The following is a 19,616-nucleotide window of genomic DNA, read 5'->3' on the forward strand; positions in this document are numbered from 1 at the left end:
CCGCATTTGCTCGCAATTTATATTTTTGTTATGTTTCTTTTGCTAATCTCTTTTGCATATTCATTTAATACTTAATTTAATTGTACTGGATCTTAACTTAACTTAGCTGTCTGAATTGAATAACACTTTAATTGACTGCCCAAGTAACCTATACTAGACGACTGGACTGGATAACGGGTCGTTGGCACTGGACACCGCGGTGCCTCGGGCCGTCATACCATGGGACGCAGAACGTCAACCATGTATGCAGTCAGTATGGCTAAAAAGCCATGATAACACATAATCGGGCATAAAAGCCATGAATATGGGCATAAAAGCCATGAATACGGGCATAAAGCCATGAATACAGGCATAAAGCCTTTCGCAGTACTGCTAAAACAATACCCTATTGGCATGCCAAACTATCCAAACCAATCTTGTTAGGTATACTTGGGCAATTAATATTTTAAAATATTAATATAATGTGCTTTATGACTTCATTATTTCATGACAAATTTCAATCATAATTCATACATTCATTTGATCATTTATATGATCACAATTCACATCAATTATTCTTTTATACCATTGTACTCAAAATACTTCTCCTCTTTACAATAATGAGAACTAATGTCTCATTCATACATTAATATGGTTTATTTATCCATTCATTATGTTATTCATATTGATCGCAATTCTAAACAATTGTTCACATGTACCATTGTATTCAAAATATTTTTCCTTTCTCATTTATACATTCAAGAATCTACTTATGTAATTACAAATTTTATATTTCAAGTTGAGTTTCTAATATTTTATGAATTCCATTTGTGATGGGCATATATGCCCTAACTATCTATTCACATCAATTAGGTGACTTATTTTTCATGTTTCAAGTAATCCATGAATATTTCATGGATTTCAAATTTATGGCCGAAATTTCTTTTTAACAATTTTGACTAGGATGCATAGTCCATATTTGTCATACAATTCTAAGCATTTAAGCTTAGAATTGGTTCTAGGTCTTCATCTTAATTCACTAATCATTTTGATTCTATTCACCCCATTGGTCAACAAAAATGTTGACTTTTGCATAGACAATAGGTACATTGGTTTCAACACTCCCGATGTACCACATTTTGCATTTAAAACTTGTTGGAATCAATTACCAAATCCATTTCCAAGCTTATTTCAAGTTTTCATGTCACTATTCACTTCATTAGTCAACTAAAATGTTGACTTTTGCATAAACAATAGGTACATTGGTTTTAATACTCCCAACATACCACATTTTTGTATTCAAAACTTGTTGGTTTTGGTCACTTTTTCAAAGCTTAGGTCATTTTGGCAAAATTGCCAATTTTTGGTTTTGGTGACACTATTCACCTCATTGGTCAACAAAAATGTTGACTTTTGCATAGAAAATATGTACATTGACTTTGGCACTTCAAACATACCACATTTTTCATTTAAAACTTGTTGGCATTAAGCATTAATACCATTTCTAAGCTTAAACCAAGAGAAGCAAAATTTTCAATTTTGCTAACTCAACTTTACTATTCCATTGGGCACTATTGCAGTAGGAATTTGAGGAAATGGTAAATATGAAAGTTGTTCCTTATTTCGTCTAGTTGAATTTCCTTTTTTGAATCACTCCATTTGGAGTTTTGTAGCTCAAGTTATGGCCAAAATAAGGTTACTGTTCACGCAATCGCTCATGCTGCACTTTTGGGTTTTGGCAGATTTTGGTCCAACTTTGGTCAGTAATTTGATCAAGTTAAGTTCATAATTTGGTCTAACTTTCTTCATATGAAATGTTCTACTATGCCTTAGGTTTTCATCGGTTCAAGAATCGCCTAAATCCGAGTTTTCTAGTGGGAGTTATAGCCATCCAAACATTACTGCTCAAATGAAAATTCTGGAAATCTCAGTACAGTAAACTTCACTTTGCTCAATGATTTGATTAGGTTAATGGCATAATTTAGATTGGTGTCCTTCATGAAAGTTGTTTGTCTATATCTTATCTTGTTGCTGTAAAAATTTCAGGTCAATTGACCATATCTACAGTGAGTTATGGCCAAATGAACAGTTACTGTTCATTTGGTCATTTCTACAGGGGCTGTTTGCAGGGTATCCGGATTGGGGCTAAGTTTTGGTCCTCTTGCTTTGGTCTTTTGGGCATGGTTTCTTCAGCAAAAATGTGCCATTATAAGCCTATTTTCATGTACAATTGGTCAAACACCAATTGGACCAACACAGCCCAAGATATGGCAGTCCAAGTGGACTGCAATTCCAGCCACCCTGCTGCACTCACAAGGCAGCCTACCATTTCAGTTTGTAACACTTTAATGCACCTCAAATTATGGTCAACATACCTCAAATGGTCACTAATTGACCATTAGAATGTTCTTTAACCATTTCATAAGCCAAATCAAATTTTTCACTCCCAAACCCTAGCCCAAGTTCAAGTTTCACCCATATTACCTTAGTTTAACTCACTAATTCATTATCACATGCATATATTCTTTAATCATGATCTTTAGTCCACTTAAAGTCCATCAAAACAATCACTCTCATCCCTTCCTTAGGGCTGCCAAATTCTATGGTGGACATACACATGAGTTTGGTTCATTTATTTCACAATTTCTTACCTATTACAATTCTTTAACATGAAATTAATGAGTTTTAAATACATATATGCACTAACCTTTAGGTGGCAGATTTTTCCCAAGTTAAATCTTCATTTTCTTGTAATCTCTTGGCTGCCAAACACTTCCTCTAGGTCCAAGGATTCATTTTGGTGTTGGGGTCTTGAGGAAATATGGTGAGGAAGCATGAGAAATGAAGCTTGCAAAGAATGGCTATGGTGGAAACCCTCTCTTCTCTCTCTCTACGTTTTGGCTGGTTTTGGGGAAGGAGATGGCTGCTGCATTTTTAATTCCTTTGGTCCATTTTTCGTCTCTTTTATTGGTTATTCAATAGTGATTGGTGGTGGCTTTTAATGACATCACCTTATGTCATAAATAAACCCTTTTTCCTCATTTTCTTTTCTTTTCTTCACTACTCATTTTCAATTTAATTTCTAGTAATGAATGTTCATATTTTATGTCATAATAATTATTTACTCAACTGGACAAGTCGGCCAAAAATCACCTCTGAAGGCGAAATGACCAAAATGCCCTCCGTTTGGCTTAACGGGTCAAAATTGTCTGTACCGATTGAAAAATTTTTCTAAATATTTTCTTGGCATTCTAATGCCATAGGAACCTCAATGACCCTTCTCTGGAGTCCGAATAATTATTTTATAAATTTTTACCCGGGTCTAGGGCTCCTCGTTGCGAGAACCGCAACTTACCTCTGGTTACCCATCGCTTGGGCACCGGCTCATTTGACTTGGTTGCATTTTATTTCTAAAATTTTTACTAAATTTTTCTTATTAATATTTGAGTTACTTATGATTCCCGACTTTAGTTTAAATATTTTTTCGGACGTTCTAGCTGTCCGGACCGACACCGGTCACCGGAACAGTAGAATGTACGGAGTTGCTACGGGGAGGGTGTTACAGGTCCAGATAAGTAAGAGGATTAGAACTACACTTGAGACAACTAGATAAGCCCTAAACACAAATAATTAGTAATTGTCAATTAGTTAAGTATAAATAAGAAAAACAGAACATAAGAAGTTAAATGAGCCGAGAGTCACAGCGATGGTTGACCTTCTTGCGAAGGACTGCGAGTTTGATTTAAACTCAAATTTCGAACTGTAAAATGTGATGCTGCTGTGCTTAGGACTATTGCGAACACAGTGGAAAAGAGAAAATCATAAAAAAGAAATGTTAAGCCGGTCAAATAATTAGGTTAGGGATCCAGAAGAAATATTGAATTATTTGCAAACCAGGTCGAACCGGCGAGGGACAATTTGGTCAATTGACCCCTAGAGCTTACTCCTGACCTAACTATCAAATAAAATTGGAGAAAGAAAATTTCAGAGTCGAAAATTAAATTAAAGAACTAAAGAAAAATAAATGAAAAAAAAAAGAGGAAAAAAGAAAAAGTGAAAAAGTGATTACATCATGCATGACATCATGCATGATGCAATAAATCTTATAATTAAAAATTTAATTTTTTTGGATAATTTTTGGTCTCACTGAAGGGTAAAAATTTATAAAAGAAAAGTAAAAAAAAAAAAGTTGTCTTCTTCAAATTGCTGTGACCTCTCTCTCTCTTCTCTCCCTCTCAAAACCTCCAAGGAAGCTCATTTGTGAGCTTGAAGAAAACAAAATCCCACCATAGAAAATTCAATTACCCTAACTAAATTTTGTTTAGGCAACTAGAAAAGAAGATTAAAGGAGAAAGAAAGAAGAAAAAATTGAAGGATGTGAAGATTGGAAAGCTACACCAAGTTTAGTAAGCTAAACTTGAATTTCTAGTTGAATTAATTGTGTTTATAATTGGATAAATCTAGAAATATACTTAAAATGAAATGAAAACATCTTTGGAGGAGTATATGAAATTTCGGCCAGCTAGGGTTTGAGTTGAGAATGCATGAGTTTGATTAAATTAAACATGTTAAAGAGCTTGAATGAGTTGAGAAATGGTGTTTGTATGCTTGGAACTAATTAAATGTAACAAATCAAGTGAGTTAGGGTTTTGGACCTATGGTTTGGGAGACAAAACTTGGAGAATTGTTTAATTGGTGTGTTTGACCTAGTTTGAGCTAAAAAATGGTCATGTATGACCAATTGTGGTATGTTGGAAGTGTTGGAATCAAATGGAGATTCGAATTGGATATGGTCATTATGCAGGTAGCATGACCAAGGTCCCTTTCAGGGATCAAAACTGAAAATTTACAAACCTAATTGGTGTGAGGCCAATTGGGAATGAAACTAGACACAAAATGTCACGTTTTTCATTTAGGAATCATGCCTAGAAAGTGACCATAGCATAGTGAATAAATTGACCAAATCCAGAATTGAGTGTTCTAACTTGTACAAAAATGACCAAATAAATAGTGTTTGTTCATTTGGCCATAACTTGGGCTAGGCAGGTCTAAATGGCCTAAAGTTTTACCAATAGAAAGCTAAGATATAGACCTAAAACTTTTATGAAGAACACAAACCCAAATTGTGACACCCCTTACCCGTCTACAGTGTAGCCGAGCAAGTTATGCCACTCAGTGTGTCGGAACACCAATTCATGTTTCAATTTCAATTAATCCCTTTTAATTCATTTATTTATAATTTCTGATAAAACTAAATTTTTCCACAAATTTTATAGAAAATCCGGCAAAGTGCCGGCTATAAATTGGAAAAACAATTCTTCTGAACCTGTTAAAAACACTCCCAATAATATCATCACATTATTCTCAATCAACCTCCAATATATACTCAACAATTTCTCAATTCACTTCAGTATCTCAAAATTCAATTCAATTCAAAACACAGTCAACTCAATGAAAAATGTTCAATTTATTACTAAACATATTTCATAGATACTTACATCAAAAGCTTGATTACATGAATTTATAATATACATTACAGAAGGTTACAAAATACAAAATATCAAAATATCAAAAGTGGCCTAATGTCCTACCAAATGTACTGCAATGTGAGGTGCCTCTGAACTCTGAGTGCAGATATGAAGGCTCACCCTGTGTGAGGTCTGCTGGACTCCCTAGCTATGTCTCCAGTACCTGCGCGTGGCAGAAGCGACGCGCTAAGCAATTCTGCTTAGTGGTGACAATATAAAATAAAATAAAATAAAATAAAATAAAATAAAATAAGACATGTGTGCAAAATGTATATTTACATTTTTGGGTGGACTAAATTTCAAATATTTATTGTAATATTATTCGATTAGAGTTTGGTAAAATTTATTAATACTGCCCGAGTAACCTACACTAGTTGACTAGACTGGATAAATGAGTAAACTGGTACTGGGTAGTAAGTACCTCGGACCATCACACCATCGGTCACATTGTGTCTCCTGGCAGTAATGTAATGCCTAATAAGCTGTGATAATTATCGGGGATTAAACCCGAGTATAATAACTCATTATCATAGCCAAAGGCTATTATGTCACAGAATGGCATGGGAAGCCATGAAATACAAAATGGCATAAAGCCATATGCAGTACTGCTAACAGAACCCTATTGGCATGCCAACCTATCCAAACCAATCACATTAGGCCTACTAGGGCATTTAACACTTTTAATTTGTGTAATTCTTTGAAATTGAAATTTTTATGACCACTATTCATTTCATTAGTCAACCAAAATGTTGACTTTTGCATTGACAATAGGTAATTTAGTTTAAATATCATCAACATACCACATTTTGCATTTTAAACTTGTTGGTATTGGTTGCCAATACCATCTCTAAGCTTAATGTGAATTGGACAGAATTTTCAATTTTCAAGCCTTGGGTTTACTGTTCTATTAGTTACTGTTGTAGTGGGAATTTGGAAAAATGGTAAACATGAAAGTTGTTCCACATTTTGTCTAGTTGAATTTCCTTTTTTGAATCACTCCATTTGGAGTTTTGTAGCTCAAGTTATGGCCTAAAAATCATAACTGGCCGGATTACGCAGATTCCAAAAATCTAGGCAAAACTGGTTCTGCCAGATTTGGTAACCTAAGTTTGGTTGGCAATTTGACTAAGTTATGGTCATAATTTGGGTCAAGTTTATGCATGAAAGTTGTTGGTCTATATGTCACCTTGTTGCTGGTAAAATTTCAGGTCAATTGGACCTTGCTACATTGAGTTATGGCTAAATGACCAAATACTGTTCATTTGGTCATTTTGCCCAGACAGATTGCAGGTCACCCGGATTGGAGCCAGGTTTTGGTCCACTTAATTTGGCCTTATGGGCATGGTTTCTTCACCAAAGTTGTGCCATTTTGTGTCTAGTTTCATGTCCAATTGGCCAAACACCAATTGAACCTCTACAATTTAAGTTATGGCTGTCCAAATAGGCTGGACTCACATCCAAACCTGCAGGTCACACAAGGCAGCCACTCCAACCTCAAATCCCAGAACCCAATTCACTTCATTTTTTATTCAAACCAAACCAAATGGTCACTAATTGACCATTAAAACTTAATTTCACAATTACATGATCAACATCTCAATTTTGGGTCCAAACCCTAGCTCTACCATTTCAAATTTTCAAACACATAAAATCAATGGATCAATTCACACTCCTAATTATGCATATATAAGTTTAAAGAATTAATTGACACTAACCTTTAATGGAGCTAACCTCAAGCTTGTGAGACCCCTTCCACTTTACTTCTTTTTATTCCCAAAAGCTTCACTAAGATAAAAGAGTAAGGATTTGTGTTGGGCACTTAGGGTTTAGTTGAAAGAAACTAAGGGAATGAAGCTTGAAAATCATGAAAATGGAGGAGAGAGGTGAGGAATAGATTTCGGCCAAATGAAGGAGAAGGTGGCTGCTAGCTTTTTCTAGACCTTTGATTTCTTTTCTTTCCTTTTAATGTGTTATAAGTGGTTTTATTGCATTTGATTGGCCCATAAATTTTAAATGACCTCATGCTTACCTCATTAAATCAATATTATCTCTTTTTTTTTTTTGTTTACTACTCACTTTTAATTTCATTATTAGCAATGTTTATTCATATTTAATATCATAAAATTTATGTACTTAATTGGACAAGTTGGTCAAAAATCATCTCTGAAGACGAAATGACCAAAATGCCATCCGTTTGGCTTAATAGGCCAAAATTGTCTGTACCGATTGAAAAATTTTTCTAAGTATTTTATTGGCATTCTAATGCCATAAGAACCTTAATAACCCTTCTCTGGAGTCCCAATAATTATTTTATAATTTTTCCCCCGGGTTTAGGGCTCCTAGTTGCGAGAACCGCAACTTCTCACTAGGTTACCCATCGCTAGGGCACCGGCTCATTTAACTTGGTTGTATTTTATTTCTAAAATTTTTCCTAAATTTTTCTTATTAATATTTGAGTTAATTATAATTCCTCACTTTAGTTAAAATATTTTTCCAGACATTCTAACTGTCCGGACCGACACCAATCACCGAAACAGTAGAATGTATGAAATTGCTACAGGGAGGTTGTTACACAAATTATGCCCTTAACTAAGTCATTTAGCCACTCAAAATTGGTGACCTAAAACTACCAGAACCAGTTTTGGTGACCAGAAAATCTGGGTTAGGCTAATCCGATAGCCATGTTCAAATAGCTATAACTTGAGCTACAAAACTCCAAATGTAGTGATTCAAAAAGGAGAATAAATTTAAGACAATAAGGAATAATTTCTATGAAGAAAACTTAGCCAAATTCTAACAGCAACATGACCAATGGAATAGTACAACATAGAACTCCAAAACTGAAATTTTGAAAATTTGCCTAAAAGACTTAAGTTTTGAGAAAACAACCAAAACCAACAAATTAGGTAACCAAAATGTGGTATGAGAGTGAAATTAGAATTCCCATAATTCCCATACCTATTAAGCCTTAGAAAGTCAACAAATTGACTTGAATAGTATCATAAATAGTAACCCCGAAATACAAATTTTAAAGAACGTCAAGTTTAACATATTAAAGCTAGATATAAGTAGATTTGAATTTATTTTTGGATTTTTGATAATTTATGATACTGAAACACTGTGAAACTATGTGTTTCAATGGAAAAGAATACCGGGAAAGAACCCGAGGGATCGAGTCAAGGCCAAGAGGCGACTCGTATAAGGTTTGTGCACAACATAGAATTTTCGTAAATTTTCTTCTGTACATTGTTTTGAATAAATTGAAATATTGAATTGTGACACCATTGTCTTGAAATGTTTACTATGCTTCTGATTTAAATTGTTGAAAGATTAATTATTTGTGTTTGAAATGAAAATAAATGTTTAGTAAATTATTAAGATAGTTTTGAAACCACAGTGTCATGACCATATATTTGAATACCTCACTAGCATGACTAGTAAGGGGAAATCAGTTTCAAATTTTGATTCCTTCTCTAGCTAAAGTGTTGAGGTGTGTGCCAGTAGAAGGAGAAAAAGAATGGGTTCCCATATATTTGAGCTAGCTAGCCTTGTGATGTGACTTCTTATAAGCCTCTGGCTATTGAGATTAATATGTTTCGAATGGCATGATATAACTGTGTGTTTTTATAAAATTTGTTTTGAGGCTTTCGAAATGAAATTGTTTGGATTAAAATCTTATAAATAATGTTTTGAATTTATATTTCATGTTCAGTTTAAGTTTTGAATAAATATGATTTAAATTCAGCATAAAGATTATTTTAGTATGTTGTGCACCACTGAGTCCTAGTACTCAGCGATGGCTGTTATTGCTGTCGCAGATATAGAGACTAGAGGAGCAGCAGAGTGAGCTGTTGTGGATTGAGGAGCTACCTACTATGAAGTTTATCTAGTATATTTTATACCCTGAGTGTAAAAATTATTTTGATGCATATAATGTATGTAAATGTAGAAAATGGTCATGAGCAGTTATATAAAGCTTGTAACAAATTTTAGTTTGGATTTTCCCTAATGTAAATTTCTGGAATGATGTATATAAATTGTTTTATCTTTAATGAAATATGAATAGAGGTATTTTGTTTCAATTTGAATGAAATTAATTAATTATTAGTATTTTGATGATGTGGAATTTTGAAATTTGAGAAATTAAGTTGAAATTCGTTGGGATGGATGTTGAATTGATGAAGTTAATGAGATAAATCATTAGAAGTACTTTTTATAGGTACTTGAAGAACTGTTTTCTCCAAGTACAAATGGCACTCTGCTGAAATTTTTATAAAATTTGCGGAAAAATAAAATGGAACAAAAATCTTAACTAGTTTTTAAACTCTAATTAAATGTTTTAATACCTATTAGAAAATGCTCACCACTTATAAAAGTAAGAAAATTATTTTAAAATCCCTTGTAGGGTACTTAATGAGTTATCGGTGGGTGAAGCTCGATAGTTCATTAGGTATTCTACGGGATCATGTTATACCTTACAGAAGGGTAAGGTGTGACAGAAATTATAAGAAAAATAGAATAAAATTTATATGTATATATCCCTACAATTTCAGTAGCTTAGGGATGGTTAGGGTTTGATGAATTTCCCTGAAACAAAGTAGTAAGTGAGCTGCCCTTGACATGAGTTGAGTAATTGAACATTTAAATGTAAGTTTAATGCATGAATGGAACTTGAAAACTTGGGGACTTAAGCAAAATTAGGGTTTACTCATGTAATGGTATATGAACATTGTAATGGTCAATTAGTGACCATTTGGCTATATTTGGTGAGGAATTGAAGTGATTTATAACAATGGAATTGAGGTTAGGTATGCTGCCTTAGGTGATCTACAGGGCTGGATGTGAATCCAACAAGTTTGGGCAGCTGTAACTTGAAAGTTGTAGGTTCAATTGGTGCAAGGCCAATTGGACATGAAACTAGACACATAATGTCACAACTTTGGTAAAGAAACCCTACCCAGAAAATCAACTTAAGTTGACTTAAAAACTACCCTAATCTAGGTGATCAACATGCTGTCCCTGGAAAATGACCAAATAAACAGTATTTGTTCAAATAGTCATAACTCAGTGTAGAAAAGTCCAATTGACCTGAAATTTATATCAATGAAAAGCTTAGACAATTTAGAACAACTTTCATAAAGAACACCAAACCAAATTGTGACTATAACCCATCTGAATTGCTAACCAAAATCAGGATATCAAAACTACCAGAACCATTTCTGCCCAAAAATTTTGGGTCGATACCAATTCGGCCAGCCTTAAAGAAATTAGCATAACTTGAGCTAGAAAACTCCAAATGGAGTGATTCAAAAAGGGAATTAAAGAAGAAACATAAAGGAACAACTTTGATTGAGAACACTTGGCAAAATTCTCATTGTAGAATTGCCTAATAGAACAGTAAACTCTAGCACTCAAAACTGAAATTTTTGGTTTATTTCCTATTGGTTTTAAGTATTGATTGGCAACCAATGCCAACACTTTTGTGGTTAATTCATGTGGTTAAAACTCATGTAACTATTATGTATGAGAAAGTCAATATTTTGACTCGAATAGTAAAATGAATAGTAATCTTACATGTTAAACACAAATATTCATTTAAAACCTTTGTAATATGCCCTAGTAGACCTAGTAAGATTGGTTTGGATAGGTTGGCATGCCAATAAGGTTCTGATAGCAGTACTGTATATGGCATCATGCCATTCTGTGATTTATGGCTTATGTGGCCATTTCGTGATCCTATGGATTTTAGCCATTCTGACACTATTGTGATACTTGGCCTCATGCCTAATATTTATTACAGCTTATTAGTTGTTCTATTGCACACCGGGATACACAATGTGACCGATAGTGTGAAGGCCCGAGGTACTTGGTATCTAGTGCCAGTTTATCCATTTATTCAGTCCAGTCAACTAGTATAGGTTACTTGGACAATCAAAATATCAAAATAAAATATTACCAATTTTTAATCAAATGATTAACGTAAAAAGTATCAGATTACTGCAAATAATTACCAGAAACTCAGTCTGCATAAAATGTCTGCATACACTCTGCATGTTTATTTCATTTTAGTTATTTTTATTTTATTATTGGCACCACTAAGCAGTATTGCTTAGCTCGTTGCTTTTACCACGCGTAGGTACAGGGGATACGGAGCGTGAGCCCAGTAGACCCCAGACTGGGTGAGAGTCAAATCTGCCAGTGTCCTGTGTCACCTCTCCTCTGTAGTGTATTTTGGTAGGGCACTAGGATTCTCTTTTGTATTTTTGTATTTAGGTCTTTATGTTATCATGTAAATTATAAACACTTGTAGTAGTTTATATTGTAAATTAATGAAATTAAGTATTGTCTTCATAACTTTGAGTTTGAATTGAATTATATATGATATGGATTGAATGAATGAAAATTGTTGAGAAATGTTGAGATAATAGTGATTATTTGGAGTTAAGAATGATTGGAAAAATATTGGAAGTGTTTTCCATAGGTTTCGAGTAACTGTTTTCTCCATTTTTAGTCGGCACTCTGTTGAATTTTTTGAAAAATTTTCAAAACCTCCAATAATTTTAAAGTCTCAATAAATGATGTAAATGATGTCAATTTCATAAGTTTCACTTAGTGACCCATAAATAAATAAAGTTTAAAATGATAAATATCAACGAGTTAAGATCTGGTGTTTTGGCACACTGTGTGGCATATCTTACTCGGCTTCACTGTAGATGAGTAAGGGGTGTCACAGCAATAAACAGCTATCATTGAGCTAAAGACTTAGTGGTGTACAACATAAAGAAAAATGATAATTTAAACAATAAATAAATAACAATTAAATCAATTGAGGTGTTGATTCATGAAATCATGCTCAATTTCAAAAGGCAGAAAATTTCTTAAAGAAATCTAATTTCATTTCACAATTCACCAAATAATGATTTTAACAAATCACACAGCTTTATCATGACACCAATATTCAATTCATCCCAATAGCCCAAGGCTAATGAGGAATATCACAGCTAGCTAGCAAAATATATGAGTACTCATTCTATTCATCCTCAACTGGCACACACCTCTACACTTCAGCCAGAGAGGGAATTCAAAATCAATTCATCCCACTAGGTAAGCTAGTGAGGAATTCAATCACATAATCATGATTGCTGTGGTTTTAAACTATTTTACAATTTCCCAGTATCAAAGCATTCATCAATTTTGCATATAAATAAATTTCTCAACATTAAATCAAATTAAAATATTAATTAAAATTCAATAAGAATTTAGTTGTTATGCACAAACCTTGTATGAGTCGCCTCTAGGACTTGACTCACTTTTCCTTATCGTCCTTCCCGATCTCTTTTCTATTGAAACACATAATTTATCGTGTTTCAGTATCATGTCTCACAATGAATCCAATAATTAATGTCATGCCTACTTAATTGTACTCCTAAATTTGCTTAAAAATAGAATTCTTTGAATTTTGTATTTTGGGGTTACTATTTATTACACTATTCAAGTCAAAATGTTTGCTTTCTCATGCTTAATAGGTATGTTAATCCTAAATACACTCACATCCCACATTTTGGGTGTAAAATTTGTTGGTATTGAGCCATTGCAATTTCTAAGCTCCCTAAGAGAAATTGTAAATTTTCAGTTTTGGGTCACTATATTCTACTGTTCCATTGGTTTGGTTACAGAGGGAATTTGGCTAAGTGTCCTTCATAAAAGTTGTTCCTTATTATGTATAGTTTATTTCCCTTTTTGAATCACTCCATTTGGAGTTTTGTAACTCAAGTTATACCTATTTTTCTAAGGCTGGCCAGATTGGTAACAACCCAGAATTTCTGGGCAATTTTTGGTTCTAATAGTTTTGAGCAACTAAATTTGGGTAACAAATTAACTTGGTTATGGGTAGAATTTTGGTTTTTGTTCTTCATGAAAGTTGTATTAATATGTCATAGTTTTCTAATGGTTCAAAAATCAGGTCATTTGGACTTTTCTACACCAAGTTATGGCTAAATGAACAAACACTGTTCATTTGATCATTTATGTACAGTGACAGTGTGCCTAATCTGGGTTTGACCTAATTTTTCACTAACTTAAAGTCATTTTCAAGGTAGAGTTTTTGCAAAAATTGTGGCATTGTGTGTCTAATTTCATCTCCAATTGGCCTCACACCAATTAGAGTAGCAGAATTTCAATTTTGGTCCTTTAAGTGGACCATGGTCAGGCTGTCCAGAATTAGACCCTTACTAATCCGAATTCCATTTCACTTCTCACTATTCCAACACCACTTTGATTGGCCCCAATTGACCAAATTGAGTCTCAATTAGGTCACATTGCTTCAATTTCAAAAACCCCCAAAATTTTCCCCAATTTTCAATGGCCAAGAACCCTAATTTCTCTAAATTGCACAATTGATGAAACTAATGTATATAATCACTCCTCTACACTTATTCAAGCTCATCTATACCTTTAATTTCATCAAATCCATCAAAACCTAATTACTTATGTGCTGGCCGAATTTCATTCTAGATCCCTAACATGTTGTTTTTGTGACACCCCTTACCCGTCTATAGTGTAGCCGAGCAAGATATGCCACACAGTGTGCTGGAGCACCAATTCACATTTGCATTACAATTTACCCTTTTTTAATTCATTAATTTAAATTTTTTATTAATATGAATTTTTCACAAATTTTATAGAAAATCTGGCAGAGTGCCGGATATAAATTTAAAAACAGGTTTTCTGAACCTGTTTAAAAGTCACTTATAATAGAATTTTCAAAACCAGAACTCCATTATACACACATCTCAACTCAATCTCAAAATCTCAATACTATTTTTAGAAATTTTTTTTTTTTCTGTTCACATCATCACTTGAAGCACATTCATGAATATTTCTCAACATTTCATTTTTCAACATAATATACAGAAAACTTCAATAACATGAAATTTCATATATTTACATTATCAAATAATTTGAAGAGTTTATAGTTACAATCTAAAACTAATACAAAATGCAAAATACAACATGCCACCCAGAATCCTAATGTCCTGCCAAGTGCACTGCAGATGTGAGGTGACTCTGGACTCTGTATGCAGCTTCAAAAGTTCATTCGGTTTGATGTCTGCTGGGCTCCCCAGCTATGTCTCCAGTACTTGCGCGTGGCAAAAGCGACGCGCTAAGCAATTCTGCTTAGTGGTGACAATATAAAATAAAATAACTAAAATAAAGTAAACATGCAGAATGTATATTTACATCTTTGGTAGACTTAATTTCTGATATTTATTACAGTATTATTCAATTAAAATTTTGACAAGATTTATTATCATTGCCCAAGTAACCCATACTAGTCGACTGGATCGAATAAACGGGTAAACAGGCACTGGGTACTAAGTACTTTGGACCATCACACCATCGGTCACATTGTATCTCCCGGTGTGCAACAGAACAGCTAATAAGCTATAATAATTATCAGGGATAAAACTCGAATATAACAACTCAATCAACATAGCCAAAGGCTATTATGTCACAGAATGGCACGTAAGGCCATAAAACACAGAATGGCATGAAGCCATATGCAGTACTGCTAACAGAACCCTATTGGCATGCTAACCTTTCTAAACAAATCTTGCTTGGTGTACTAGGGCATATTACACTCTTAAATTATATAATTCTTGAAATTCAAGTTTAGGTGTTACTATTCAATTCATTAGTCAACAAAAATGTTGAATTTTACATGGACAATAGGTACATTGGTTTTGATACTCCCAGCATACCACATTTTGCATTCTAAAATTTTTGGTATTGGTTGCCAATGTAACACCCTCCCCGTAACAACTCCGTACATTCTACTGTTTCGGTGACCGATGTCGGTCCAGACAGCTAGAACGTCCGGAAAAATATTTAAACTAAAGTGAGAAACTATAATTAACTCAAATATTAATAAGAAAAATTTAGTAAAAATTTTAGAAAATAAAATACAACCAAGTTAAACGAGTCGGTGCCCTAGCGAGGGGTAACTTAGAGGGAAGTTGCGGTTCTCGCAACGAGGAGCCCTAGACCCGGGTAAAAATTCATAAAATAATTTTTGGGACTCCAGAGAAGGGTCATTGAGGTTCCTATGGCATTAGAATGCCAAGAAAATAATTAGAAAAATTTTTCAATCGGTACAGACAATTTTGACCCGTTAAGCCAAACGGAGGGCATTTTGGTCATTTCGCCTTCAGAGGTGATTTTTGGCCGACTTGTCCAGTTAAGTAAATAATTATAATAATCTAAAATATGAATAAATATTGCTAAAAATTGAATTGAAAATGAGTAGAGAAAAGAAGAAAAGAAAATGAAGGAAAATGCTTAATTATGACATATGGTGAAGTCATTTAAAAGCCCCCCTCCAATCACCATTTGACAAACCAATAAAAAGAGATAAAAATGACTTAAAATGAGATAAAAAAACAAAGGAAACCAGCAGTTTCCTTCTTCATACGGGCTGGAATAAGAGAGAAAGAGAAAGAAAAGGAAAAGAAAGAAAGAAAGGAAGAAGGAGAAGGAGATGAATAGTGGCAGAAAAAGGGGTTCAGCAGGGCAGCATGTTTCTCTTCCGTCCAGGTGAGTTTGGCTCAAACATCTATGGCTGATTTTTGGATATGTTTGAGGTATGTATGTGTGGAAGTTATGGTTAAAATTTGGTGATTGTTCAACGGTTGGATTTGGAGAAACATATTGTTGCACACAGGCTGTCTGTAGGTTGAATTCTGAATTTTGGCTACTGAAATTTGAGAAAAATAAATAGTTAGGATGCTTATAAAATTATGAAATTTGGTAAAAATGATATTTGGGATGTTGAGGCTGCTGTGTTAAAATTTGGTGAATTTTAGACTTGTGGTTTATGAGATATAAATTGTTTTGCATGAGTTGTCTGAGTAAGACTGATTTCTGCAAAAATTCAGATTTTGAAGGGTTGAATGAATGTTTGATATCTCATGATATAGTGATGATTTGATGCTGAAATTTTTACTGATATTGTATAGGGATGCCTTGAATATATGGTATAAATTTGGGATTTATCTAACGGTTAGATCATTATATATAAATTTGAATGCACAAGCTGCCAGATTGGGTATTAATGGGTTGTGGATTTAAGATTTATGATAGGAGTTTAGTCCAATTTAAGGGGAAATGCTGTTAAATTTTTATTGGATATTTAATTTAGGAAAGTGAAGTTATAATTGATTATGATTATTATGATTCTAGGAGAAATCTTGAAGAATAACAAGCTCAAGGTTGGTTTCAAAAAGGTTAGTGCCTAATTCCACTTATATCTCTATTATTCCATGTTAATGACTTAAAATAAGTATGAATTTGTGAACCAAATGAATAAAAGCTAAGTGTATGTAGCCCATGGATTTCGGCTGCCTTAAGGAAGGAGTAGGATTGAGTGTTTTTGATGGACTTGAAGTGAACTAAAGATTAGGTTTAAAGTATGTGAATATAAGGATAATGAACTAGTAGTTAATTAAGGTTTGTGTGAAAACCTATAATGGAACTAGGGTTTTGAAGAGTGAAAAATTGACTTGGCTTAGGAAATTGTTAGAGCACATTTTAATGATCAATTAGTGACCATTTTAGGTAAGTTGACCATAATTAGAACTGAAAAATAGTATGGTAAAGTGAAGGTGTAGGCTGCCCTAGGACAGTAGCAATGGACTGAAATTTCAGTCCAATTACACAGCCATAACTTGGGCTGTGTTGGTCCAATTGGTGTTTGGCCAATTGGACATGAAACTAGGCTTATAATGACACATTTTTGCTGAAGAAACCATGCCCAAAAGACCAAAGCAAGAGGACCAAAACTTGGCCCCAATCCGAATCCCCTGCAACAGCACCTGCAGAAATGACCAAATGAACACTATTCATTTGGCCATAACTCACTGTAGATTTGGTCAATTGACCTGAAATTTTTACAGCAACAAGTTAAGACATAGACAAACAACTTTCATGAAGAAACCTACCCCAAATTATGACCAGAACCTAACCCAAACGGCAGTCATAGTCACTGTTCAAACCTGCAACTCTGCAGATTTTGATTTGAGCAGTAATGTTTGGATGGCTATAACTCTCTCTAGAAAACTCGGATTTAGGCGATTCTTGAACCGATGGAAACCTAAGGCATAGTAGAACATTTCATATGAAGAAAGTTAGACCAAATTATGAACTTAACTTGGTCAAATACTGACCAAAGTTGGACCAAAATCTGCCAAAACCCAAAAGTGCAAAGCATGAGCGATTGCGTGAGCAGAAAATTATTTTGGCCATAACTTGAGCTACAAAACTCCAAATGGAGTGATTCAAAAAAAGAAATTCAACTAGACAAAATAAGGAACATTTTCTATGAAGGAAGTTTTGTCAAATTCCAACAGTAGATCGACCAATAGAACAGTGCAACTTCGGAGCACCAAAACCGAAAATTGGCAATTTTGCCAAAATGACCTAAGCTTTGAGAAAGTGACCAAAACCAACAAGTTTTAAATGTAAAATGTGGTACATTGGGAGTGTTAAAACCAATGCACCTATGATCTATGCAAAAGTCAACTTTTTGTTGACTATTGAAGTGAATAGTGACATAAAAACTTAAAATTCAAAAATTGAAGAATTCAAAAGTATCAAATGCCCTAGTAGGCCTAATGTGATTGGTTTGGATAGGTTGGCATGCCAATAGGGTTACGATAGCAAGATCGCGTATGATGTATGGCTTCATTGCCATTCTGTGATGTGATAGCCTATGTCTATACTGATTATGATGTTTTACTTGGCTTTATGCCTTATTGCTTATATGGCTTATTAGTCATTCTGTTTGCACACCGGGAGACACATTGTGACCGATGGTGTGACGGCCCGAGGTACCTGGTACCCAGTGCTAGTTTACCCGTTTATCCAGTCCGGTCAATTTGTATAGGTTACTTGGGCATGGAAAAGTATAACTGTAATTGAACTAATTGTTAAAGAAAATACGAAAATTAAATATCAGAAATGATTACAATAGAATACAAAGAAACTCAAGATCATGAAGAAAATAAATAAACAAAATGCATGAAGAAGTTAATATCATAAAACGTAATTAGCCCTCGACTAAACATTAAGTTGGTAATTATTCAGTTCTTATGAACACAATGGCTAAGAAATTATGATTTTTATTTGCATATTATTTCTTTCTATTTTATTATTTGCACCACTAAGCTTTATGCTTAGCGCGTCGCTTTTGCAACGCTGTGAGGTACCAAGATACTGATCGAGAGCCAGTAGACCACAGATTGGGTAAGTCCATCCTGCAGTTCTGCATAGTGTCCGTGTCACCTCACAGGCTACAGTGCATTGGTAGGACACTAGGTGTCATTTTGGTATTTTGTAATTGATCTTATTTTCTCATGTGTAAATGAACTTATGAAATGTAATTTGATGCTCATGTAAATAATGAGAATTGTGTTTGTAAATGAAAAAGTGAATATTTATCTGTGATACATATATGATTATCACATGAAATGAATGATTGAGAAATGAATGTGAACTGAAAAATATTGAGATTTTGATAAATGGAGTTGAGATGAATGAATAAGAATATAGGAAGTGTTTTTCACAGGTTCCGAAGAACGGTTTTCTCCATTTTTAGCCGGTACTCTGCCGGATTTTCTTTAAAAATTTTCGGAACCTCAAATAAATTACAATTTCAATAAATGAATTATATTTCACAAATTATTTTCAAAACTACGATAAAAATGAATTAAGATAAAATAGAGTGCTCCGGCACACTGAGTGGCATAACTTGCTCGGCTACACTGTAGTCGGGTAAGGGGTGTCACATTTAGTGGTATCAGAGCACGGTTTAGGCGTTTCTGGGCCTAGATTGAGTCCATACCATGCATTGCATTTGTAAGAGTCGAGGTGACACTAATGCAGATCTATTTATCTTTCTTATTTTGAATAGGATATGGACCCTTCATCTCAGAGAGCCGTTGAGGAGGAAGTGGAGAGTCATGCTCCACCTGCAGCAGCTGAGACTGGGGGCATGAGAGAATCTGCTCCGCCACTCAAGCGAGCACCTCGACCTCCATGAGCCATGTTCCAACA

The sequence above is a fragment of the Hevea brasiliensis genome, chromosome 5 (genome assembly GCF_030052815.1).
Source record: "Hevea brasiliensis isolate MT/VB/25A 57/8 chromosome 5, ASM3005281v1, whole genome shotgun sequence".
Classification (NCBI taxonomy): domain Eukaryota; kingdom Viridiplantae; phylum Streptophyta; class Magnoliopsida; order Malpighiales; family Euphorbiaceae; genus Hevea; species Hevea brasiliensis.